The sequence below is a fragment of the Ursus maritimus genome, unplaced genomic scaffold (genome assembly GCF_017311325.1).
Source record: "Ursus maritimus isolate PB19 unplaced genomic scaffold, ASM1731132v1 scaffold_5, whole genome shotgun sequence".
Lineage (NCBI taxonomy): Eukaryota > Metazoa > Chordata > Mammalia > Carnivora > Ursidae > Ursus > Ursus maritimus.
The window spans coordinates 65,352,776-65,378,317 of NW_024426663.1; the positions used below are offsets into that span (position 1 = coordinate 65,352,776).

The 25,542-nt window shown below is 41.0% G+C and overlaps 1 long non-coding RNA gene and 1 pseudogene across 1 annotated transcript in view; both read left to right on the forward strand.

Moving 5' to 3' along the window:
- The window catches only part of LOC121100763, a 284,219-nt gene that overhangs the window by 30,252 nt on the left and 228,425 nt on the right, over positions 1-25,542 (forward strand). The gene's annotated exons all lie outside the window — the stretch shown is intronic.
- On the forward strand, positions 24,521-25,104 carry LOC103670532 (annotated as a pseudogene).

Below are 25,542 nucleotides of genomic sequence, written 5' to 3' on the forward strand. Positions count from 1 at the left end.
TTTGCTGTGCTCCCAAGCACTTTATGTATTATCTTGTTGAATATTATCTACCACATACACACCAGGCAGTCTTCCATGTAGAATATCCCTATACAGAGATTGTAGAAAGTATCCCATAACTGTTTGTTAAATGAAATGACCCATCGTACTTGTTCTTTCACCGCTCCTGAAAAGTATCAAGGACAAATACCCTTGTCTTTTTTACCAACAAATTTAACCAAGACCCACAGAATCACATCATGGGTCAATATAGAATAGAGAATTCCAGGTTGGTCTCCTTAACTTTGTTCTTTCAAAGAGAGTCACATGCCTACTTCCGAAACCAGTGCCCCTCTGAGGTTGTAAAAGTTACCCTGGGTGGGCTGAAGGAACTGAATTAAATGACCCTTGAAGATGGATTTGATTTTTTTTTGGAAATAGCCCACATAATTTGAAGCCCCTCGAGGTGAATCAATTGGTCAATGAAGTTGGATAATGCCTTTTTGGCCACCTGTCTGGCTGGGCATTCACTACCTGACCTAATTTCATTGGCTTAATTTTACCATCCAGCCACAGCAGAAAACTTCTTTTCCTTTTTCTGTTGTTTTCACCGTTATCTAAGCACCAAAGAGAGTAACTATCGTAATCCATCCACCATAGCAAAAAGCCACTAAGGTGAGTAAGTTCACATCTGTAAAAAGTTCCCATGAGTAAGCCACTGTGCAAACAGCAGAGGTTATGTTCGTGCTGTTGGCTATAAAGAAGCCCTCATTCATCACTCCTGTACTTCTTGGCAGGGCTGGCCAATATGCCGTCTTGAAACTCCACATAGTTACCCATGGAGGCAACTCCTGGAACTTGCAACGCAGGTACACTCACTTCCCTGGCTTAACGTTAGAGGGGGGGGGGGGGGGGGGGGGACGGATGTAAATGAACCGGATTGATTTTTTTAAAAACCTGTTATGATAAAAAGCTTTTAATGAAAGTAGCGACTTAAAGATAAGCTCATCTGAAATAGATCTTCACGACTTTTGAAAACGTCATGTAAAAAGTGAGTCAGGGCTTAAACATAGGTTATTAATTTTTAAAATTGTTTTTTAAAAACAAGTTTAGGTGTTGTGCAACATTTAATGAACCGAACACTGATGAGAAACATTTTTATAAACTTAGTTTTTCTATAAATATGTTCAAAATTGCCCCAAATGGGAAACTTCTAACAGGCGGTTACTTATAAGGCAGCACGCCTTCCACTCAGGGACTCATTCCCAGGGAATCACCTCCATACCTTCGCTTAGCACTACAAGTTCATAGCCTGTGTCAACATCTACGGATAAAAGAAGCTCCAATCTGTTGGAAAACACAGGTACAGAGGTAGTTAGACTCAGGGGCAGATCCAGGTTTTGTGGTCCTGAAGCGAATACAACTTTAGGGTCTTCTTTAAGAAACATTATGAATGAGAAATTAGATACAAAAGTGAATATTTATTTAGAGCAGAAAGAAGGGGCACCTGGGTGGCTCGGCCAATTAAGCATCTCCCTTCAGCTTGGGTCATGATCCCAGGGTCCTAAGACCTAGCCCCACATGAGGCTCCTTGCTCAGCGGGGAGCCTGCCTTTCCCTCTGCCTGCCTCTACCCCTGCTTGTTCTCTCTCTCTGACAAATAAATAAATAAATAAAATCTTTAGAATGCAGAAAAAAATCAAATTATTAATTTGAAAAAGCCAATAAATTCCACAAACATCTCCCAATTCAGAGAAGTAATTTAATACTCTTATGACCTAACTGCCTGATACACTATATGATACTTCCTTATAATTTTTAGATGATACTCATTAATATCTTCACATGGCAACAGATTTGTAATGTTTTCAATAAAGAGATAATTTAGTCTTTTTTCTAGAAAAACCTTAATTTTTATTGATATTTTCTTTTGTATTCTAACCTCCTCTTAATAATGTCATACTAAGATGTGATCTATTATGTGACACACTCACAAAGGCAGTGGCTGTTTTTAGTATTACCTTGGGTTTGTGTCCCATAAACACAGAAATTCTGATAAATCATGCAATTACCACTAAAGAAGAAGCAGAAGAAGCAGAAGAAAAACGTTTGGTGTACTTAATGATATCAGCTGCATTATCGAGTTTATGGTCCTAACAGAAGAGAACTTCTGTTTTGTGTTGGCATTAATGAGGACAGAGTCCACCACTTACAATTTACACATCAGATGACTGGAAGAATTTACCAGAAACTAGTTTCTGGTCCTATACATTTCCAGTCTTGTTTTTCTTTCACTGCCTACATACTGCTGATAAAGGGTACCGGGAGGACGTATTCCTATCATGATATCATCTCTGGCCCTTTATGGGTGGTGGGAATATTCCAGGAAGCCAGGTTGGCTAGCAATAACTTACACACACATGACAAATCACATAAACAAATTCCAGCAATCCCAAACTAAATGTATCTCCAAACAACTTCCCCTTATCTCGTAATGTCAAAAAATCCCTTGCCCACCGGACAGGAGGGCAAGTGTGATAGAGAGAACATTGGAGTGAAGAGAGAGAGCAGTCATAATTGTAGTTAATATATTGTTTGAAAGGCTTACTGAAAGGTATGACTATGTGAAGAGCTTGCTACAGGCACTCCCAGGGCCTTGGAAAGGGCTTGTCTAAGTGAGGGTGGAAGCTTAAACTTCACTGATTTTGTAATAAATGCACCCCTTCTGACAGTCTATTCTGATAAGTGGTTAATATTGGATAAAGTGCCAAGAAATAAAAAAGGCAACTACTTCTGAGGGGTGGAAGTAGTAAGTCTCCCCAGATGTTAGAGTAGACCTTTCTGGAGGTGCATCATGAAAGATGAGCAGGAATTTTTGAGGCAGTCAAGGGGGGGGCTCCCAGCATGTTCAAAAGTCTGGTGCAAGGATAGAACATGTGTCTTGAGAGACTGTTGAGTGCTTGGTATATGTAGACTGTGGGGAAGTGTCTGGCGAGGTTTGGGAAAGAGACTGCAGGTCCGTTCTCTCCTGGCCAGGTTAGCTGCTGGGGAGTTCTGTTCTCTCCTGCTGGGAAAATTCTGACTCTCCTATCAGAGACGTCTATTCCTGGTACTGTACCTCCTCATTCTAACTTCCAAGCCCCATTTCACTACATCCTGGGGTAATTCATCATCTCATTGCTTTCTGACAACCTGCTCTTCGCTCTCCTCTGAGGCTCAACAGAGTTCCCAGGTCCTGCCAGTAAACCTTGCCCACTAAGAATAGAGGTACGCCCTTCACTGAAATACCCACTCCACACTTAGGACATTAGGACGACTACTACTACTATATTCTCTTAACACAGTCCTGTTCTCTTTGTTACCTCCTCATCCCTTCTCCTAGAGAGGGAAACACATTTCCCAGAAATCAGCTCCCTCCAGGTTCTAAATATAACCCTGTTTCTACAACGCCAGCGAACAGGAGCTGGGATGATGGGCTCATCTAGTGAAAATGGGTCATAATACGACGTCTACAGTGTTCCTCTTCTTGAGGTACCAAAAAGTGCTCTGTTCTTTCCCTACTAGCAGGAGAAGTGGGTGTGGCTAAGAAATATCAAGGATGTTGGGAGAAGAGAGAAGGACCAACATTTCTTCTGACGTTCACTGGTGGCAGCTGGGACAGTAGATGAACAGAAACAGAATCAGTGGGACCACTGGGTGGAGGCATCATGAGTGTGACTACAGGGCTACTTTGGACCTGCCATTGTCATTGTTGACTGCAGCCTGGGGTGATCCCCAAATCAGAGCACTGAAGGAGTCTAAGGAGGCCTGGGCTAGTCCCACCCTGGTCCCACATTCAAGCTTAGTGCTGCCTCATTTTTTTGGATCTTTTTTTTTTTTTTCCCCTTTGATTTGTCTCCTCAGTCAAGGACAACAAAAGCAAAAAACAAACAAATGGGACTACATCAAACTAAAAAAACTTCTGCACAGCAAAGGAAACCATCAACAAAATGAAAAGGCAACCTACTGAATAGGAGAAAATATTCACAAATTACATATCTGACAAGAGGTTAACATCCAACATATATGAAGAGCTCATACAACTCAATAGCAGAAAAAACACACAACCCCATTAAAAAATGGGCAGAGCACCTGAATAGACATCTTTCTAAAGAAGACATCCAGATGGCCAACAGACACATGAAAAGATGCTCAACATCACTCATCATCAGGGAAATGTAAATCAAAGCCACGAGATAATCACGTCTGTTAGAATGGCTAATATCAAAAAGATAAGAAATAAGAAGTGTTAGCAAGGATGTGGGAAAAAGGGAACCCTGTGCCTTCTTGGTAGGAATGTAAATTGGTGCATCCACTAGTGAAAACAGTGTGGAGGTTCCTCAAAAAATTTAAAGTAGAACTACTGTAAGATCCAGCAATTCCACTCCTAGGTATTTATCCAAAGAAAACAAAAATGCTAATTTGAAAAGATGTATGCATGTCTCTGTTCATTGCAGCATTATTTACAAAAGCCAAGGTATGGAAACAAACTAAATGTCCATCAGTAGATGAATGATGAATAGATGAATGGATAAAGAAGATATGGCGCGCACACACACACACAGAGCACAATATTACCTAGCCATTAAAAAAAATGAAATCTTGCCATTCGTGGCAATGTGGATGGACCTAGAGAGTATTGTGCTAAGAGAGAGAAGTCTGACAGAGAAAGACAAATACCATATGGTTTCACTTGTATGTGCATTCTAAAAAACAAAATAAAGAAAACAAAACAGAAATGGGCTTACAGAATCAGAGAACAAACTGACAGTTGCCAGAGGGGAGGGAGGTAGGGAAATGCATGAACTGGTAAAGGCATTGATAAATTAAAAATAAGACTTTGGGTATGATAGAGAATGAGAACAGACAAATCATATGCTGGAATAAAATACTTACACCACATATAACTAACAAAAAATTAGTATCTGGAGTGTTTTTAAAACTATCTAAAAATAAGAGAAAGATAGTAACCCATCTTCCTGCCCGCCTTCTGCCGCAAAGGGTCATAAATCCGTAAGCAGGTATTTTATAGAAGAGGAAATGAAAATAATCAATAAACATGTTGAAAAGATGCTCCTTTTGTATTAATAAGGGAAATGAACATTAAAACCCCATTGAGATGCCATTGCACAGCTTCTGGACTAGAAACAATTAAAAAGTCAGATAATGCCAATGTTGTGTAGGCAGCAGAATAGTTGAGGGTAGGAGCGTAAATGACACAACACTTTGGAACACAAGTTGACATCATGAGCAGGATTAATCGAGCCTGTAATCTGTGACCCAGTAATGCCCCTGCTGGGTCCATACCTTACAGGCATATCCAAGCTCCTGGGGAGATGTGGGCAAGATGCAGTATTGCTCAGCGGAGCAGAAACCTGGAAATCACCCAGAAAGGGGCCAGAATGCCCTTCTCAAGGGAACAACACATGTGATACTCCCCTATTCTAAACCACCCAGTGCTTTCCCAGTGCATTAAGTGAGAATTTTAAACCCCTTCTCCAGGTTCATCAGCTGCCACTCTCCCTGGGGTTCCTCAGGACGTAAGATCCTCCCTCGCTCAGGGCAACATGTCCTTTCCATGCCATTCCATGGTTGGCTCTTTTCTCATCCTTTTAGACAGCTGAATTATCACTTCCTTAAAGGGTCCTTCACTTGCCATCTCATCTAAGTTAGTATTCCCTATCTGGTTCTCTTTCTCAGCCCTGGAATTGTTTCCTATGATAATAAATGTTAATGTAAGAATTATGTATATGTGGGTGTGTCCATTCATGCATTCATACTTTTTTAGCCTGTCTCTGAAGTTAAACTAATAACTTCTCTGAGGGCAGAGACTAGGTCTGTCTTGCTTGTGAATGTACCCACTGTGTGTTCCACATAGCCTGGCTTAATCTAGTCACTCAGTAAATCTTTGTTGAATGATTGATAAGAGCACTGCATAAATTGTATCTGTACCTATTTGAAGTGGTTTGTTGATCTCAGAGTACATTTTATTACTTCTGGTTTGGAAAATGATAATGGGATACCACATCAGCCACATAAATTCTTAGTATTTATTTAGAAAGTTAAAGGAAGTATGTACCTGGTCTCATTTTTTACCTCAAATAATTAATCAACATGTGCCTAATGTTTCCATGAATTATTTTGAATGATTTAATATATAATACATTAAGTAGATTTTTCAACCAGACTAAAAGTCCTGCAATGCTCAGACCGTTTGGAGATACATGTAATGTTTTTAGATGGGTTCCAATACACATTAAAAAAACCATTTTTAGATACTAATATAGACATTTGATATTGAATATTCTAATAGGCTGGTAAAATAGGCTTGGGCTGTTTTTGAAAGAGGCTTGAATTTAGGTTGATGCAGGTTTTTATTTTATTTTTATTCTATTTAAGTTTATTTAAATAAGACATGTTTATTTAAATTATACTTTCTGTATTTTATATATTTTAAATATTTGTTTGTTTTGTATTTTAATTTCGTTTTTCCTGATTAGAACTTGAGCTCCTAGAAGAGTTGGCATTATCTACAGAAGAGGTGGATTAAGCAGACAAAAAGATTTGAGAAACATTTGAAATTCAGCAAAATATAGGAATAATACAGAGGTTTTACATTTTCAGTCATAGGAGTTGTGCTTTTGCTCAGACAATTCAAGTCAGATAGATTCATTTTCATGATGGATGGGTAAACTAAGCTAACCTAAAAACAGAGGTATTATGCAACATTTTGCATAAATTCAGACTCTTTGTCCCCAAAACTTCTTTTTAAAATTATTTCACTTGTTTTTATAACCTGACATTCTGCTATGCAAACACAGTTAAATGAAATGGGATTTCTTGGTTTCCATTTAATTTTTAAAAGCTATCACTTTGAGGAGCACTTTTTTGTATAAATGATTTAAAATGATGAAAACACAAAACAAATGATCAACTTTCCGGCTACGGTGTTGTGTTGAAGTAAACTTCCCGCGTGGAGGTCATTCCTCTGCCTCCTCTTGGAGGTCCACATGGAGTAACCTTGAAGTTTACATCAAAGTTGGGTGAGAAACTTTCTCTTGTAATTGATTTCCATTTGGATTTGATTTCTACATTATGTAAATTCCTAGAGAATTATTAGGAGGCCAAAATGAACGAAGAGCTGATAACATGAATTTTCATTAAAAATATGTAATTGTCAGGGTGCCTGGGTGGCTTAGTCGGTGAAGCGTCTGCCTTCCGCTCAGGTCATGATCTCAGGGTCCTGGGATTGAGCCCCGCATCATCCCTGCTGAGCAGGGAGCCTGCTTCTCCCTCTCCCTCTGCCTGTTGCTCCCCCTAATTGTGCTCTCTCTCTCTCAAATAAATAAAAAATTTAAAAAATATGTAATTATCAGAGTGAGTTTATATAGATATTAAAACTTACAGCTACGAGTGTGTTCTCAATCAGGCCAAAGCTGCCCCAAACCACCGTACAATAAATAGTTGAACCCACAATACAGCTAATACTATTTTGATAATTAATTTAGAAAGCCCTCGCATTTACGCTTTTGATAATAACACAGGTAATTCCAACACCCAAGTAAGGTTTTTGGCTCAACTATTTGACTTCATTTCCTATGAACCCGAAAGTGATCAAGAATAAGAGAATGGCAGAGTTGGGCAGTCATCCAGTACTAAAAAAATCCTAAAGAAGGCGCTAACCATTATTTTCCCTTAATAGTGGTAATAGTTCGATTTGCTCAGCAAGTCACTTTCTTTGCTATGTACCCCCCTTCAAATGCACTGGCCCAAATGCCTAGGCTGTGCCTTCTCCTTCCCCTTGGCCGATTGCTGCCTCCAGGGATGAGGACGGAGCTCTCCAAAGAACAACGGTCAGGTGGCTGAGGCCACCAGGGCGACACACGAGATGTACCCACCTGAGAAACACAGAGCCGGGACTGTCTGTGGAGCTGTGTGGGGCCTCGGTGCCTGCCTTTCTTGGGCTGCCGGGAATGTCAAACCGGAACACCGTGTCGCTGGGAGACAGACTTTTCTTCGCCATGGTGCGCGGGTCGATCGCCAAGTCAGGAAAGAAGCTCAAAGGCTCCTTTCTGACTCCCCCCAATCATGTGAAAAACTCTGCGTTTTAGCTTTGCTCCGTTCCCACATTGCAGGAAACTCTTTCTTCACATGACTCCTAATCTAGCCGAAGCTGTTTTTTTTTTTTTTTTTTGAAGTCAGTTAATGAGTAACATGTAAGTATGACACAGAGTGGTTTTCATCCTACCCACACTCGTTCTAAAGGAAAAATACGCGTGTTTGGGAACTGCACCTCCCGGTGTACTAATACGAACACCACACGATTTAGGTGGATTTAGGCAGAAAAATCTCTGGGAAGGTAAAGACGTGAAAAAGTGAGGTGCAGAAAGTTGCACCATCTCAATGTTAAAAGGGGGTTGCTTTTCTTGGACCCCCTGGGGCTGAGCGACAGAGTGGAGAATGTGGGTGGGCTTTATAAAGCCTTTACACATGCAGGAAACAATCAGCCCACAAGCACGCCACGGCTGACATGGGGCAAGACGCACAAGAGCTTTCTGGATGCCCTGCATGGTTCTTGGGACCTGAAGAGTTCTGGAATTCTCAGGGAAGGGAAACGTACAAAGTCAAGCTCAACGTCCAGGTCGTGTATTTTGCTGGGTTCCAGGCAGCTGTGGCCTCTATCACAGTCACCGCCACCACCACCACAAAGACAAACAATCTCTAGGGGGAGAGGGTTCCAGCTCCATCTTCGCTACTTTCTGGCTCTGTCACCGCAGGTGATCTCCAACCTGCTGAGCTTGCTGCCTGCCAGCCTGTCTCACAATATTAGAATGAAATCTAGGAGATTCGGCTATGTATTATTGTTACTTCAAATGCATTTAAGCAGGAAGTTCAGAAGGTGAGTTTCTTTATGTGACATTATTCAATGACTCAGTGTTGATGCCCCAAGAAGACATCAGCGTCCCTCCACCAACGTTACTAGGAGCGGTGAAGGATCTGGTCCAAAGCAGCTGCACTTTCCCTCTCCTTGTTCCCCTGTGATTGGTCAGTGACATTGGAGGATGGCTGGCTTAAGTGAAGCGCACCCACTCTGTCTGTGGAAGAGAGCAAAGTTTCCTGGGAAATCAAACCTTCAACCTTGGCCTTGTGAGCTCTTTGCTCTAACCAGCTGATAACTAGCCAGACTCGGGTTTGTGCTGCTGGGCATGCAATACGGACTCCAAGTGCACTTTTGGAATTAGGGAAGTGCGTCTTTTGGTGGGAAATTAGTGGTTCCTAATAGAATGACCAACTTATCCCAGTTTGTCCAGGATTTTCTGGTTTTAGCCCTGAATGCCTTGCATCTTTGGGACTTCTTAGCTCGAGGCAAACTTCGACAGCCGGTCACCGTGCTTCCTGGTGCCGTCTTGCCACAATTCTGATGCCACACTGCATCCCGCTTCACTTCTTGTCCTTGATAGTGCCGTATCTGTATTTCTCTTGTCCCCCTTATTTCTATGTTGCAGTTATGTTGGAAAGACATTAAATAAAGTAAGTTCTACTAAAGTGTTGAGTTAAACAAAACCATAGCATACTTCGCATACTAGCAACAATCTGTAAGCTAGTTTCTGCTTCTTACTTGTAAACAAAAAGTCTAACCAGCGCATATATTAATAACTAATACAACATAATTTGTTACTATCTCCCAATCAGGCTTGGATTTTAGCTGGGGCAATGCTTAACTTAGGAGAGAATGTCTCTAAAGGAGGGATTTCCAGTGTTACCAGACTATCTTTGGACATATTTTTCAATAGAGAAGCTATTGATTAATCAACAATATTTTGTTAACAAAACTCTGTGCTAGCCACAGTGAGTGACAGAAAAAAAATTTAAGTAATGGGTCCTGATCCAATAATGTAGCTAGGAAGAGACACTATACATAATGGAAAAGTTAATTCGCAACGCAGGAGGGAGGAAGGCAGTAAATCAGGCTAGTACTTCTCCAGTCTTTGTACTGCCTAATATCTTTTGAGTCTCTGTAGCTTCTCTGCTAGGTAATTTCAAAACACTATCTTGGTCTCTTGCCCAAACCACATTTTTGCAGATGATGAAACTGTACCTTAAAAAGGTTAAGCAACATGGCCATAATTAAGTGGCCCTAAGAATGTGGTGGTGCTGGAATTCATTCATTCATTCACCAAACGTTTATTGAGCATTTAAACAGAAGTGAGACTATGTTTATTTACATTTAAAAGGAGGTGAGATCTTTTGAATCCGGGATGATTTAGAAAAGCCTACAGGAAAAGGTGGAGTTAAACTCTGAAGAGTGAGGAGAGGTTGGAAAAGCAGAGAGGGAAGGGAGGAGGGTCCACAAGCAAGTAAGTACACAGGCCAGGTGTGTGTGTGTAAGTGGAGACTTTGTGTTGGCAAAAAACGTAGTAGCTTTGAACATTCAGGTAGAGGCTGGATGATGAAGGACCCCGAATGCCAGTGGCTAGGTCAAGCTTTATCTTACAGGTAATAGGAATAAACAGATGAATGCTGAATTTCATGGCCGTGTGCATGATGCTTTGAAAGCTGAAAATGACTGCAATCATCTGATAGGATTATTTCACTGAGGCGGCAGTTCCCAGTCTGTGGGAAGCACTCTGAAGCCGTTGAAACAGTACTGACTGAACTCTTGTGTACGATGTTGAGTTCGTCCCCAGTCATAAGAAATTGTGTGAAGATGAGGTTTGCTGAAAGTCTAGACCAGGGGTCATGAACTCAAATACCTTCAAGAGCCAGAAAGGTAAGTAGGACTGTGAGGTGGGGATGGAAGCCAGCAGAAAGGGGTAGAAAGGGGCAATGTGTATGTTCTCCCCAGAGACTTTCAAGTTGTTTTAAATTCCAGTAGTTAACATACAGCGTTGTATTAGTTTCAGGTGTACAATATAGAGATTCAAAGATTTTTTTTTTTACCTTACTCTGCTCATATCATAACAAGTATATTCTTAATCCCCTTCACCTATCTCTTCCGTTCCCCCCACTTCGCTCCCCTCTGGTAACCACCAGTTATAAAGAACTTATAAAAGTCAACACCAAAAAACCAAATAATCCAAATAAAAAATGAGCAGAAGACAGGAACAAACATTTCTCCAAAGAAGACATCCAGATGGCCAACAGACACACGAAAAGATGTTCAACGTCGTCATCAATCAGGGACTTTCAGGTTTTAAGTGGCCAGAGGCTGGTGGGACGGGCAACCCAAGCCTGTTCAGGAACAGGATCCAGCTGTGTGCCTTGCCCCCTCCGATAGGAGCTGCAGATGCTAAATGTTTCAAAGTTTGCTAGTAGTTCTGTTGGCACCTTATGTTCAAACAGGAATGAAGTTCTGTAGGCACACAACCACAGAGAGCAAAATGTGACTTCTGATGCCTTATTTTTAAGATTAATGGCAGTTGACTGCTGGGCAGCAATCCACATCAACAGGCACCGAACTACCCCTGTTTGACCCCCTCAACTGTTTAGACATGGCCTCTGCTCAAGGCACTCCTAGCCTTTGCGGCAGCTTTCATTTTTGTGTGTGAAGATTAAAACAAAGGCCAGGCGATCAAAGATAAACAACTGGAGTAGGACATTTATATAAATATAGCTATAAAAAGAGCATACACACTGGCAAAAAAAATGATAATAAGTAGAATATAACTAAAATAAAGATAGAAGAGACCTTATTATCTCCTCCCGTGGAAACTGAGATTATGGAAACCAAACAAGGCAGAAATTGACAAATTAGCAAGCAGTTTAAAGCAAGACCACCAAGGATTCAGATGTCTCATTTTGCTGATACTCTCCAGTAAGTCACATGTTATATCTTTGTAAGTAGAGATTGTAAAAGAGCTTGTGACCTAGAAAAGCAGAACAATGAATTTGGGCGATCTCACTTGGTAAGTTGAGTTAATGTCTCTGGACTTTTTTCTCTTCTACCGAATGAAAGATATTAGGCTAGAATTGGCCTGCTGACAGCTTCTGTTTGGCCTTTGCCATGTTTCATATTTAGAAATTTCTTAAACATTTCATATAAAACATTGTTATCTGATCTTGCCTGAAAAATAGGATCCGTGTGGTAATAGTTGACTGATACTAAGTAGTAGTGCCCCCTTGTGGCGGGGCTGATCTCTGCAGTCTGCGTCTGTCCTCAACCCTCCCCATTGCTCATCCGGCCTGCTTTGATTCACTGGGTTCTCCAAATATGCTTTTGGGTTTTAAACCCTGAGCCTACATGATGTTGAAAGTCTTCTCTAGCTCTAGCTCCTTAAACCCGACTCACTTAAGTTTCACTGCAAGAATTTCTTCTTCTTTTTTTAAAAAAATTTTAAAAGATTTTATTTATTTGATACAGAGAGAGAGAATAAGTAGGCAGAGTGGCAGGCATAGGGAGAGGGAGAAGCAGGCTCCCCACTGAGCAGGGAGCCCAATGTGGGGCTTGATCCCAGGACCCTGGGATCATGGCCCGAACCGAAGGCAGACACTTCCCCGACTGAGCCACCCAGGTGCCCTACAATTTTTTTCTTTCTTCAGTGAAATGAGGTCCGTAGTTCTAGGAATTTAGTCTTGTGCAATGATGATAATCTTTGGTTATTATATCCAGCCATTGTGAAGTCCACAAATATGGACCTGATATGCCTGCTGGTGTTCAGTTAGGTAAGGGGTGGGGAACTCATGCCTGTATATCTTCTTCCTCCTCCTAGACGTGTGGGAATGGGATGTTGAGGCACAAGACCAAACTGAAAACACCAGATAAAAAACAGAGCTTCAAAACTGAGCTTTCCAGGGGCACAGAATGTAAATTTCCACTTAAAAATACACTGAATTTCCTCTACAAGTAAGCAACGTTACAGGAATTTGTGCTTTAAGATTTATCTGATGGATTATGCTGTGTTCAGGTTAGTGTTAATATGATTAGTTTTATACTCTACGCACATGCTGCTGCCATTTGGGCAAACAAGTGTGTGTTCTGGTGAAGTTACCTGGAGATTCCAAATTCCTCATGGAATGATGGTATATTGGGTGTATTATGAATGTATGCACATTTCTAGAGTGATTTAGAATGTGGGCTTGGGGGGTGGGTTGTCTGCATTGGAAGGGTGGCTCCATTATTTCCTTGCTGTGTTACTTTAGAAAGGTTCCAGAGCTCTGGAAAAATGGTAATAATAATGGTATCCATCTCAAAGGTGAGAACCGGATGATATGTACAGTTCCAACATGCAGTCAGCATGCAGAAAATACTATTGAGGAGGAGGAGGGGGAAGAAGATTATGATTTGACATGGTCATAGCTTCACTAAAGTTGAGTGGAGTCTTATTGTAATATAATCGAAAGATATAATTTCCTTTTCTGAATGTGACGTCAGCTGTGTGCCTGCACGTGGCTTGTGGAAGACCTCGTCTCAGAGAGAGCTCAAGTATGAACAATTTGTGCCTGTGGGGTGTTGACATTGGTGCTAACGGCTCCACCAAACAGCCTGGAATGCTCAGTCTAACTAGTGAACTAGGTCCTATCTCAAGCCCCTTCCTCCTTCCTCAAGCTCCTTTGGTCTGTGGCGTCCATGATCGCAGTTGGAAAGGAGGTTAATTCCTCCTCTGAAGTCATGAGCTCTTGTCTGAGAGGATGCAGAGAAGTGACGTATAGCTTTTGACAGAAAGCCATTACTATCTGCAGCATTTGGTGACTTTAGAGGGAGTTTCGCCCCCAGAAAGATGAGAAAATTGATCTTGCAGTTTTAGTGAACACGGCAGTATCAAATTTAAGGCAACCTTTGTCCTTGGGTATTTGGTCTTTATGATGTAAGGGAAAGAAATTTGGAAACCCAGGTTCCTATTCCTGCCCTGCCACTCACTTGGGCATGTTTCTCACTGCTCCTAACTGTATTTAAATTTATAAAATGAGTTGAAATCATTGACTTTAGGCATTCTGTTAGTATATATTTCTGTCTATTTACATTTTTATTATTTAAACAACAATGTGCTGGTAAGCTGATTTTCTAGGAAAAACAAAGCTTGGGTTTGTAGCATTTGCCAAGTTCCAGAGTATAAATGCTCCCACCATGGCTGATTTTAAGCTACCAACATGGCGACATTGAGTATGGTGTTGGGAAGAGATGCTGATAGTTAACTCTTGTGAGCTTGTAGGAGCTGGCTTCCTCACACCGCTGTGGACATTCAGACATCCCAGCTGCAGTATTTGGCAAAACGTATGAATTTGGCTCCAGAGTTACCAGATTGAAGAAACTGTGTTCCTTGATTTAAATATCAATATCTTCAGACCTATTGCATAGTTTTTGTCTATTCTGCCTTTGTTTGATTTTATACAAATCGATAATTATTTCCAGAGAAATATTTGAACATTGTATTATTTTTAGTGTCTCCATAATGGATTTTTTGGGGAGATTTTTATCGTGGTAAAATATACATAATATCATAACTGTTTTAGAGCGCACAGTTTAGTGCCATTAACTACGTTCATAATGTTGGGCCATAGCTTTTTAAAATACGCTTTGTTTGTTTATAAGACAAAATACACAAAATCTAAAAAAGAAAATTAAGAAAACCCCTATAATCCTCAGCCTCCAGAGATAATCACAATTAACACTGTTAGCATTATCAAAATTATGTTTTAGTCCAAAGGATTGTCAAAATAGCTTAGTAATCCTGGAAATAGAGCCGACATTTACTAACTACGTTTTTGTAATTTTCAAGGGGCCTTTCCATTCAACGTGAGGAACACACAGACACATCTCAGTTCCCTCCCCACCCGCGGAGCCCTAGGGGCTGGAGGAGTTGACATAGAAACATACAGAATTTCGTGAAGACTTGCATGAAACCAATTTGAGAAAGATTTGTTAGAGAGTAAGCGTTACGCTGGACAAGATGTTTTTGAAACCGTCTAGAAACTAGGAGCTAGATGCTGAGATTTTAAAACACACAGATGCTTTCAGAAGGGTCAGTTGAGGATAATTCATGGTAGAGATCCATCATTTGTGTCCAGAGGGGTCAGGTGACCTACCGAAGGCCACATGAATTATCAGTGCCGGAGGAAGGGCTGCTCTCCTGACTCTGTCTTCGCTTCTAGCCTGCTAGTCTGGCTTCTGTTCTTACCACGCTGCTGTACCCATTCCCTCCTCCTGTAGCTCATGGGAGAATGAAAATGTATCAGGATTCCCAGCAACGGCCCACCTGTGTTTAATATTATTTGCCTATAGGAAAAGAGATGGCCATGGCCATGTCATCTATAGCCTTTCCTTTTCCACTGCTATTGTATGAAGTAACGCCCCCCCCCCAATTATTTTTCTCTTAGTCATTAACCTTCTTAGGCTCTGTCGTTTGTTATAATATTTTATTTTAAGGTGTTTTTTTTTTAAAGATTTTATTTATTTATTTGTCAGAGAAAGGGAGAGAGAGCACAAGCAGGGGGAGCAGCAGAGGCACAGGGAGGAACGGACTCCCCACTGAGCGGGGAGTCTGTTATGGGACTTGATCCCAGGACCCTCGGATCATGACCTGAGCTGAAGGCAGACACTTAACTGACTGAGCCACCCAGGTGTCCCTTAAAGATTATTAAAAAATTTTAAGTAATCTCTGCGGTTTGAACTCACAACCCCGAGATCAAGAGTTGCATGCTCCACGGACTGAGCCAGTCAGGCGACCCTGTCGTTTATAATATTTTAAAATTTCCCCAACTCTCTGAATTTCAGGGATTTCCTCCCCATATTTTGCTGTTGGATTACAGGGCCAGGTCCATATTTTATTTAAAAACACAGACTCTCTCTGTTTGAATTCTTAGATGCTGCTTATTAATAGCTTTAGTTTTCTGATCTGTCAAATGGGGGTAATAATGGTATTTGCCTAACACGTTTGTCAGAAAAGTGAATTAGTACTTGTAAAGGTTTTGAATATTGCCTGGCACATAATAAGCACACAGTAAGCTGTTATAATTATTGTTACCAACATTTATAATAAAATCAGAGGGTCTTAAAGTAACTGTTTTTGAAGATTTAAAAAACAGCTTAAGATAGAATTTATATAACATAAAGTCCACCTGTTTAATGTGTATAGCTAAGTGGTTTTTAGTACATTCACAGACGTATGCAACCACCACCATCGTCTCATTTTAGAATATTTTCGTTGCTTCAAAAAGAAACCTTGTACCCATTGGCAGTGACCTTCCCTCCTCCTACCTCCCAGCTCCTCTGCCCTGGGCAATCACTGCTTTCTGTGTCTAGGGATGAAACATTGCAGATAGAGGCAGAAAGTATCTATTCTGTATATTTCATATAAATGGGATCATACTATATGTGATCTTTTGTAACTGGTTTTTTTCACCTAGCATGCTTTTGATTTTTTGTTTTTGTTTTGTTTTTTAAGTAGGCTCCACATCCAATGTGGGGCTTGAACTCATGACCCCGAGATCAAGAGTTGCACGCTTTACCGCCTGAGCCAGCCAGGCACCCCTCGCCTAGCATGTTTTCAAGTTTCATCCATGTTATGATATGTATCAGTACTTCCCTTTTATGACCAAATAATATTCCATTGTATGGATATGCCACATTTTATGGGTTCATGTTTCATTCGGTGCATGTTTGGAATGTTTCCAGTTTTTAGCTATTATGAATAATGCTGCTATGGAAATTTGTGTACATGTTTTGTGTCCACAGTGGTCTTGGTTAAATAACTAGGAGTGAAATTGCTATGTTTAACTTTTTGAGGAACTGCCAAACTGTTTTCCAAAGTGGCTGCACCATTTTGCATTCCAATCAGCAATAGAGGAGGGTCCCAATTGCTCCATATGCCTTGCCAACATTTAACTATTTTTTTTCCTCTTTGATTATAGCCCTTCTGGTGGATGTGAACTGGTATCTCATTATGTTTTTGATTTGCATTTTCCTAATGACTAATGATGTTGAGCATCTTTTCTGTGCTTAGTGGCCATTTGCTTATCTGTTTTAGAGAAAAACTGATTCAGATCCTTTGCCCATTTTCAAACTGGGTTGTCTTTTTATTACTGAGTTGTATCCTTTATATATTCTGGATATAAGTCTCTATTCAGAAATGTGATTTGCAAATATCTTCTCCCATTCTATAGGTTGTCTGTTCACTTTCTTGGTAGTGTCTTTTGAAGCACAAAGGTTTTAATTCTGATGAAGTCCAATTTATCAATCTTCTCTGTTATCACTCGTGCTTTTGGTGTCATACCTAAGAAATAATTGTCTCACCTGAGGTCATGAAGCTTTCCTCTGTTTCCTTCTAATAGTACTATGGTTTTCACATTTATGTAAGCATAAGGTCTTGGATCTACTTTGTGTTGATTCTAATGTGTGTTGTGAGGTAGAGGTCCAAGTTCACTCTTTTGTACGTTGCCCTGGTACTTGACTCCTTGCCAGTTTTTGCTGGCACGCTTATTGAAAAGACTGTTCTTTTCTCATTGAATTGTCTTGCCCCCTTTATTGAAAATGAATTGACCATGAACATTAGGATTTATTTCTGGCTAACTGATTAATTTTAACAATATAATTAGCGACTTATTCTCCATTGGTGAATTTGGTCATCACTGTTCCTTTTGAAGACATGGACTTTTATCTTTCTTATGCATCTCTAAGTAAGTCCAGGGCCAGAGTTTTAGTATCTTCCCTCTATCGTTCTTGATAATCCTGACATCATGTTTTTTAGACGGTTGTTTATTTCACCTGTTTGTAACAATGACAATAACAAAGAACACTAATAATGATACCTCCCTACAGAATCTTCGGGCATTTAGAAGAGCATGAATTACCATCACGTAAGGACAGGCAAAGATACAGAGATTCCTATGCTAATGCATTTCTGTGTTACTGTTGATTACATGTCTTCAATTTACCATTCATTCTGCAAGGTTTTAAAACAGTGCAGAGCCGTGAGACTGGGCCGACTTCGGAAGGTGATGGAGACAGTGCTATCTGTAATAGTTTGGTCTTGATAATTGAGCTCATAGGCTCTTTTAAGATACGAGTTGGGTCATAAGAGTGCAATGTGTGGAAGAAAAAATGCACATGGCTAAGAAATAAAAATATTCTCTTCTAGTTATCAAACAATGCAGAAGGTGACCCAGTTGGGTGACCAGTGGGCAGGTTTTTGTTTTGTTTTGTTTGTTTTTTGGTTTTTGGGGCAGGTCTTTGAAAGGCCACCACATTTGTGGTGACAGTGTTCGCCTTCCTCACATGCTTGTGTGCAGTGTTGGAAGTGAGTCTGGAAGGGAGTTACTGTCCTCATTTTGCAGAGACGAAGGCTGAGGCTCAGAGAGTTTAATGAACTCATCTCGTGTCTCCTAGCTTGTGAGTGCAAGGCTGAGACTCAAATGCAGATCCAGATGCTTACCATCTCCTCTGCAGGCACAGTGACCGTTTAGCCCAGACAGCTCAGATGTCATTTTGAGATTGCTGGTAAACCAGAGGTTGAATTCTACCCCTGCCTGACACACCCATGAAAATGCTGTAAATTAAGGTGGAGTTTGGTGATTGGACTGAACTGTCTCTTGATGGCTGCGGAGATGCATAGACTGTTTATCTGTGAAACTGTGTTCTAGTGTTTTTGTTGAGTTTTCAGGGACAGAGGATAAAGACTGGAAGGGAATTGAATCATTGTTAAGTTTCTTACTTAGCCCTCTTAATAAGGCTAGGGAATAGGCATATTTCTCACCATTTTGGAGATAAGATAACCAAAGTCAAGAAACATTGTCTCTTTTCCTAGCCCACACATTGAGTGAAATGGTTGCGGAGCTGAGATTTAGGGCGGGTTTGTGGAATCCAGAGCCCTGTGTCTTTCCATTATTACACACAGTCTCCTGGAAGTAAAGTAAAGCACATGGTTTCTTGTCTCCTCAATCCATTTACATTTTATATTATGTTTCCTGTTCCCGTCACGTCTCAGGGACAGTGTTTGTCTTCACAGTGTTTGTGTGTACCCATGGTGATGCCTTTAAATGGGTTTCTGGAGGCTTTCTCTTTATTGCTCTAGGTCTGAGCTGAGCCTAACAACCTTCCCATAAAATTCTCTTTCTTTTTAAGACAGGACTCTTTGAGGGATTTTAAAGCAATTATAGCTGGAACTCCTGAGGAATTTTTAAAAAAATTAAATTCCTCTACATGTAATCGGTGCTCTGCGAGAGGTTTTGCTAAATTTAAAGTAGAAAACAAAGCAGAAGTCAAAAGACCAAAAAAAGCCTCAGACATTGTGCAGGCTTACAAGGAAGTCAAAGAAATCTAACCTAAAACCAAACCTATCTTTCTAGATTAAAAGGAACTTAAAACCAAAACTTACAGGTTGACACGGTAAGTGTGACAGGACAGTGCAAGTGTGTTATAATCCCATTTTCTTTCTTTTTTCTTGTTTTTAATTGTATTTTTTCTCCTTTCTTCCTTCTTTCCTTCCTTCCTTCCTTCCTTCCTTCCTTCCTTCCTTCCTTCCTTCCAATGCTCCCTGGTAGTCTTGTGGTTAGGATTCGGTGCTCTCCCTCCCCCTTCTTTCTTTCTTTTCTTTCTTGCTTTCAATCCCATTTTCCCTTCACTGGAAAAATACTGAGTTCTCTTGAGCAAACTGAGTCCTGGATTCCAGCCATGCTTTTCAAGGCTTTCCTAGCTTTGCTCATTGTCCCCCCCTGCTTAAGTTCTCTTTCTTCAGCTTGAATAACATGAAAACCCTCAAACCCTGACAGTTGTCTAGGCAGTAACCCTATAAGCAAAATACACTTGCATCCTAGATTAATAGGTGCTAGGTTCCTAAAGCGTGTGGGATCACTCTTGTTTTTTTCTCAAGTTTCTGTCCTTGAGATGTTAAAGAGTCCTTTTATATACAAAGAGGCAACACTCCCTTCTCACCTATTTTTCCCCCAGGTTTGAGACCTGACACTTACAATTCTGGGTCTGGGTCTGTTGGCTTCACTTCCCTCCTCTGGAGCAAGCTCTTGTAGGATGTGATCTGTGCTTGAAAGGTCTGCTGGATGCTCCTCTTTGCTGGCAGGGCCTGCTGCCTTTTCCACATCATTTAGAGGCCACCTGATCTTTGAGAAACTCTGGGGAGTACCAGGAAGGAACTTGGAGTGTACTCCTGATCTAGCCAATGAGAGCCCTTTCAGCCAAGTGGCCTGCTCTTGCCTCACTGTATTAGGTGCTAGGACAGAAGGTTTCTCTTTCAGACTCTGCTCGGAAGGACCATGATCAGCCACACCTGAAACACACATGTGTGGTTGAGCAAATACCGCAGCGACATTCTGTGTGACTCCTAATAACTCCCTCAATAGCTTCATCTTATCTTGATGCTGGTATGGGGTCACTTACATTGACCCCTGCCTCATGAGGACCTATGTCTTATTCCAGTCTTGTTGTCTTTCCTCCCTTTAGAAGATAGTGAGTTAGTGCTCCCCCTTAGAGATTCTACCCTCTTTCTCCCTCAATGGGCTTCAGCTTCCTCCTGTTTGTATGACTATACATTCGTTAAGTTAAACATGCCGGGGCTCCTTGAGGGCTCAGTCAGCGAAGCATCTGCCTTCAGCTCAGGTCATGATCCCGGATTCCTGGGATCTGAGCCCCACCTCGGGCTCTCTGCTCAGTGGGAAGCCTTCTTCTCCCTCTGCCCCTCCCCCTGCTTGTGTTCTCTTTCTGCCAAATAAATAAATAAAATCTTTAAAACAAACAAAAAACCAACCAACTGGGGCACCTGGGTGGCACAGTGGTTAAGCGTCTGCCTTCGGCTCAGGGCGAGATCCCGGCGTTGTGGGATCGAGCCCCACATCAGGCTCCTCCGCTATGAGCCTGCTTCTTCCTCTCCCACTCCCCCTGCTTGTGTTCCCTCTCTCGCTGGCTGTCTCTATCTCTGTTGAATAAAAAAAAAAAAAAAAAAATCTTAAAAAAAAAAAAAAACAAAAACCAACCAACCAAACAAGCAAAATGCCCAACACAACAGCTTTGATATTCATTGTTAAACGGTATTATCAATGTTTCATCACCCCTGCCCCATCTGCGCTTTCTATAATCAGAAGACACTTTTATTTTTATTTTATTTTTTTTTTTCAGAATATACTTTCAAAGAAACGTGTTTTGTACTGTATTCGCCATGGTTCTTTGCTCACGGTGAGGGTTCAATAAATATTGACTGATGATAAATCTGTCATACTAGAGAAGGCTCTTTCACAGCGAAGTTGATCTTTTTTATTCTCCTTTTTTTTAGGTGTTTCACCATATCGCTAATGCAAATACCAAAGTTGCTTATTAATTAGAAGCATAAAAAAAGGACATTAAAGTTTTTTTTTTTACTCTGTATTAAACAAATATCCAAACAAAATCATTGGGCTAAACTCAAGTGATAAAATATTTTTAAGTATTTAATGAATTTTAATCTGTGACCATTGTAAAACAAAATCTGTGGAGATGATTTACTTGCATAGGAAAAACCGAGACGAAGATTTACAAATGACAAGGAAGAGTCCAATTTGTTTGAATTCGAGGCTCAAAAACAGAATGAGATTTCCAGGCATGAGTTTATTAGGAAGGCAGATAGCTTTTATTCTCTATTCTCCCTTTTCTATTCTTTGAATCAAATTTTGCCCTTCCACCCTGTGTTAGATTGAAGGCATCAATGATCTCAATTAGTTTAATGGCATCTATCCATACCCCTTGTCCAATAGCCTTGTAGTTCCTGCCCACGGTAACCTGGGCTGGTCTCCTGACTTGCTTTGGCCAGTACAATGTGGCAGAAGTGATGATGCGACGATTCTGAGTCTAGACAGCAAAAAAGCCTTGCGTGTTTCTGCTTCCTCTCTGGCTTCCCTCTGGTCACCATGACAACATGTCTGACTTTGGGGCACGTTCCATGTGAGGCCACATGGAGGAGAGCTGAGTCATTCTAGCCATCATGGAACACTTGGCTCCCAGTGGATGGCCGTCTACCACAGACTGAGCCCACACAAAAATCTGACTAGACTAGATCAGTAGAACTACCTGCCAACCTGTAGCCTCCGGAGAAACAATATTTTTTAAAAGGTTTATTTATTTACCTTAGAGAGAGAGAGCACAAGAGCAGAAGGGGCAGAGGGAGGGGGAGAGAGAGAGAATATCAGACTCCACGCTGAGCGTGGAGCCGGAAGTGGGGATTGATCCCAGGACCCTGAGATCATGGCTTGAGCCAAAACCAAGAGTCAGGCACTTAACCGACTGCCTCACCCAGGCATCCCAAAACAATAGTTTTTTAAACCCATATGTTTTGAGATGATTATGCAGTCATAGCTAACTGCTTCACATCCTATATTCATAATACTAATGGAATAAGAAAGTTGTAGCTCCTCCCAGGGACTATTATATTTTAACTGTTGTCAGTTGGTTGAGCTAAATAAATGTCCTTTGAGAGTGTCTTCAGTTTCAGTAAGTGACAGTGGGGAACTTAGGGAGTGCCGTGGAATCTTCCCGGGATAATAGTCCCATACACTTCGGAAGGCTATTATCATTAGAAATAAAAAAAAATAGTCTTGAGATCAGGTAGATGACGTCTATTAAAGATCTCAAAGCTGTAGTTGGTAGACCTACAAACTGTTGCCATGACATCCCCAAACCATCCTACCCACCCTCTGGGGCAGTGCTCCCACTCTCCTGTTTGGCCCCAAGGAGCAGCTGACAGCCGTACCCACCACTCGCTTTCCTTGGCTCTTTTTACGGAACTCCTTCTTCGACCCCTTTATCAGCTACACCAGAGGGCTTTGCATTGAAGGGGCACCAGCGACAAAGCTGACCTCCAACCCTGCCTCATGCCTCTCACATTACGCCCTCTGACCCACTAAGGGTTTAGTATTTGTGTACTCGAGTTTTCTTTCCTGCAAAATGGTGATGGGGAAGATCATCGCTTTTGAGAAAGTTAGTCCAAGCTTCTTTTGGTCATTGTTGGAGATAGTTTCTGTGATTTAGAAACGTTGTGTTATGGGCCACAGCTTTAGCAAATATTGACTCTCATTTTACTGCCCATACTATTAACAGCCAGATAAATGGAAATTCAGAGATTTGACAAGATGTGGATGGACCCAAAGTCACACACATGGCTGGAAGCAAAGCCATAAATATAGTAGTAGTTTGTACCTTAGAAAAAAATCAAAAATCTGTCTCCCTCTTCATATTATGGCTATGTGACAATAGTGATTCTTAGGCCAGTTCTCATAAACCACATGTGAGCCCTTCAGCTCCAGGAAGGAACTTGAGGCCTATCGTAGGCATCTTATCAACCCGAAAGCCTATAGTCGACCCCTCATTAACTCAGCTTTAAGGAAAAAAGCAGGAATAGGCACTCAGATGGGAAGGTTGGGGCAAGCAGTTTCTTAGTAACGCATGTTCTATAACAACGAGCTCCAGGCCAAGGCTCCAGGCCAACTGAGCCCCATTGTGCTCAGTTTTCTCATCTATAAAATGTGCGCATGGGGTCAGTCAGTGCTTTCCTAGACAGTGCTTTCCTCTAGCCTGCGTGAAAGTCGGGAAATGCTGCATACAAGGTCTGTCCCTTAGAGAACTTTGTGAAGGTTTGCATTCAAGAAATCTGTTATTAATTCAGGCTTAATAGAGATCCTGGAAACCTCTTGAGACCCTAAAGGAAGAATCTCATTTTGGAAATGTGGAGGCAGATGATTCTCATGACTTCCTGTGGCTGTAAAGACATCTGAACTAATAGAAAGATTTTGGTTCCACTGGAATTTACTGCCGAGTCCACTTTTTACCCAGGAAGGAAATAGGAAAAAAAATATGTTTTCTTGATTGTCTGCTCTGTGTCAAACACTTAGATATTTTATGTATTCCTTCTTTCTTTTTTTTTCTTTTTGAGAAAGAGAGAGAGAGAAATCTTGTGTGTGAGTGGAAGGGGGGAGGGGCACAGGGAGAGGGAGAGAGAGAATCTTAAGCAGGCGCCACACCCAGTGCAGAGCCTGATGTGGGGGCTCGTTCTCATGACTCCCAGATCATGACCTGAGCTAAAATCAAGAGTTAGTTGCTTAACCAACTGAGCCACCCAGCAGCTCTCCCCTTAATTATTTTTTGCAGTACCGTATGGAATATTATTATTCTCACCAATATTGATCTTAATGACATCATTTTTTTCCACAACCACTACAGTCTTATTGAAAGAGGAAAAGGACAGCATCAATGTGGAGTCAGTGGGCTCAGTCCCTGATACTCTTTTCTATCTGTACACATCCTCTAGGTGATATTATGCAGCTGTTATATAATATTTATATGATATGATATTTATAGGATATTATAGGATATTATCTAGGCTTTAAATAATATCATATGCTGATGACTATTAAATCTCCTAATTCCCCCCTGACTGTTCCCATTTTAAATAAACATCTCAAACTTCGTGTGACCAAAACAGCATTTGAAATTCAGAGTTTTCCTCTCAACTTTTCTTGCCCATTTTACCCTCCGTAATTGGTCTCCCCCTATACCTGGTTGATCAAACAGGAATTGAGGTGTTGCTGATTTCTCTCACGCCCTCATTCCCCACATGCAGTCGGTCAGCAAGTCTGTCCTTGCAGATCACTCCAGAATGTGACCACTTCTCTCCATGGCCACACCTATTTCTAGTCAAGCTACCATCATCTCTCATGCAGACAATTACTGCCATGTTCCAGTTGTTCTCTCGGCTTCCATTTTTGTCCCCTTTGCAATCAGGAGCCAAGATGATCTAAAAAACTAAATCTATAGGCGCTGTCATGACAGGTTTGCTGGGGAAGACCACCAGCCTTGTGGGTTGGGTTAAACGTGAGAGTTCACACGAACACCTAGCAGTGTTGTACACAGATTCTTGACGTTCTTGAGCCAATTCCTAACAATGCAGCCTATAGAACAGACACAGAACAGATTGCAAAGGAGAAGTTGAGTGTGGTTAAAGTGGAACCAGATGGTAAGAAATTAGAAGACCAATTGCAGGGTGGCCAATTAGCAGAGGGGATACTTGAGGCTGCATATGAACTAAGACTGGCAGGGAAAATGATACCCTGGAAACCATGGGAGCCTGTAGTGGAAAAGCCTCCTGCCAACCAGTGGAAACGTCCAATGTAATCATTATTAAATGACTAGTGTGTTGGTGGGAAACTGATGTGATTAAATGTTCTGTTATAATAAATAAATAAATAAATAAATAAATAAACAAACAAATAAATAAATAAAGAAATAAACAAATAAATCCATGTTACTTTCCTCCTTAAAACCTTCTGGTGATTTCCCATTTCACTTAAAAAAAATATATGTATATATACACACATATGTATATATACACATTTAAATTGCAGTCTCTGGCCTTGATAAGGTCTTTCTTCAGTCATGTCTCCAACCCCATGTGGCTGATGCTTCCTTACCTTGACTTCCTTCCTGATTTACTGTGTACCAGGCTTGTTCAACCCCAAATCGCTGCCGTTGCTCTACCCTCTGCCTAGATGGCTCTTCTTTTTTTTTTTTTTTTTTTATTTTTTTTTTTATTTATTTGACAGAGAGAGAGGCAGCGAG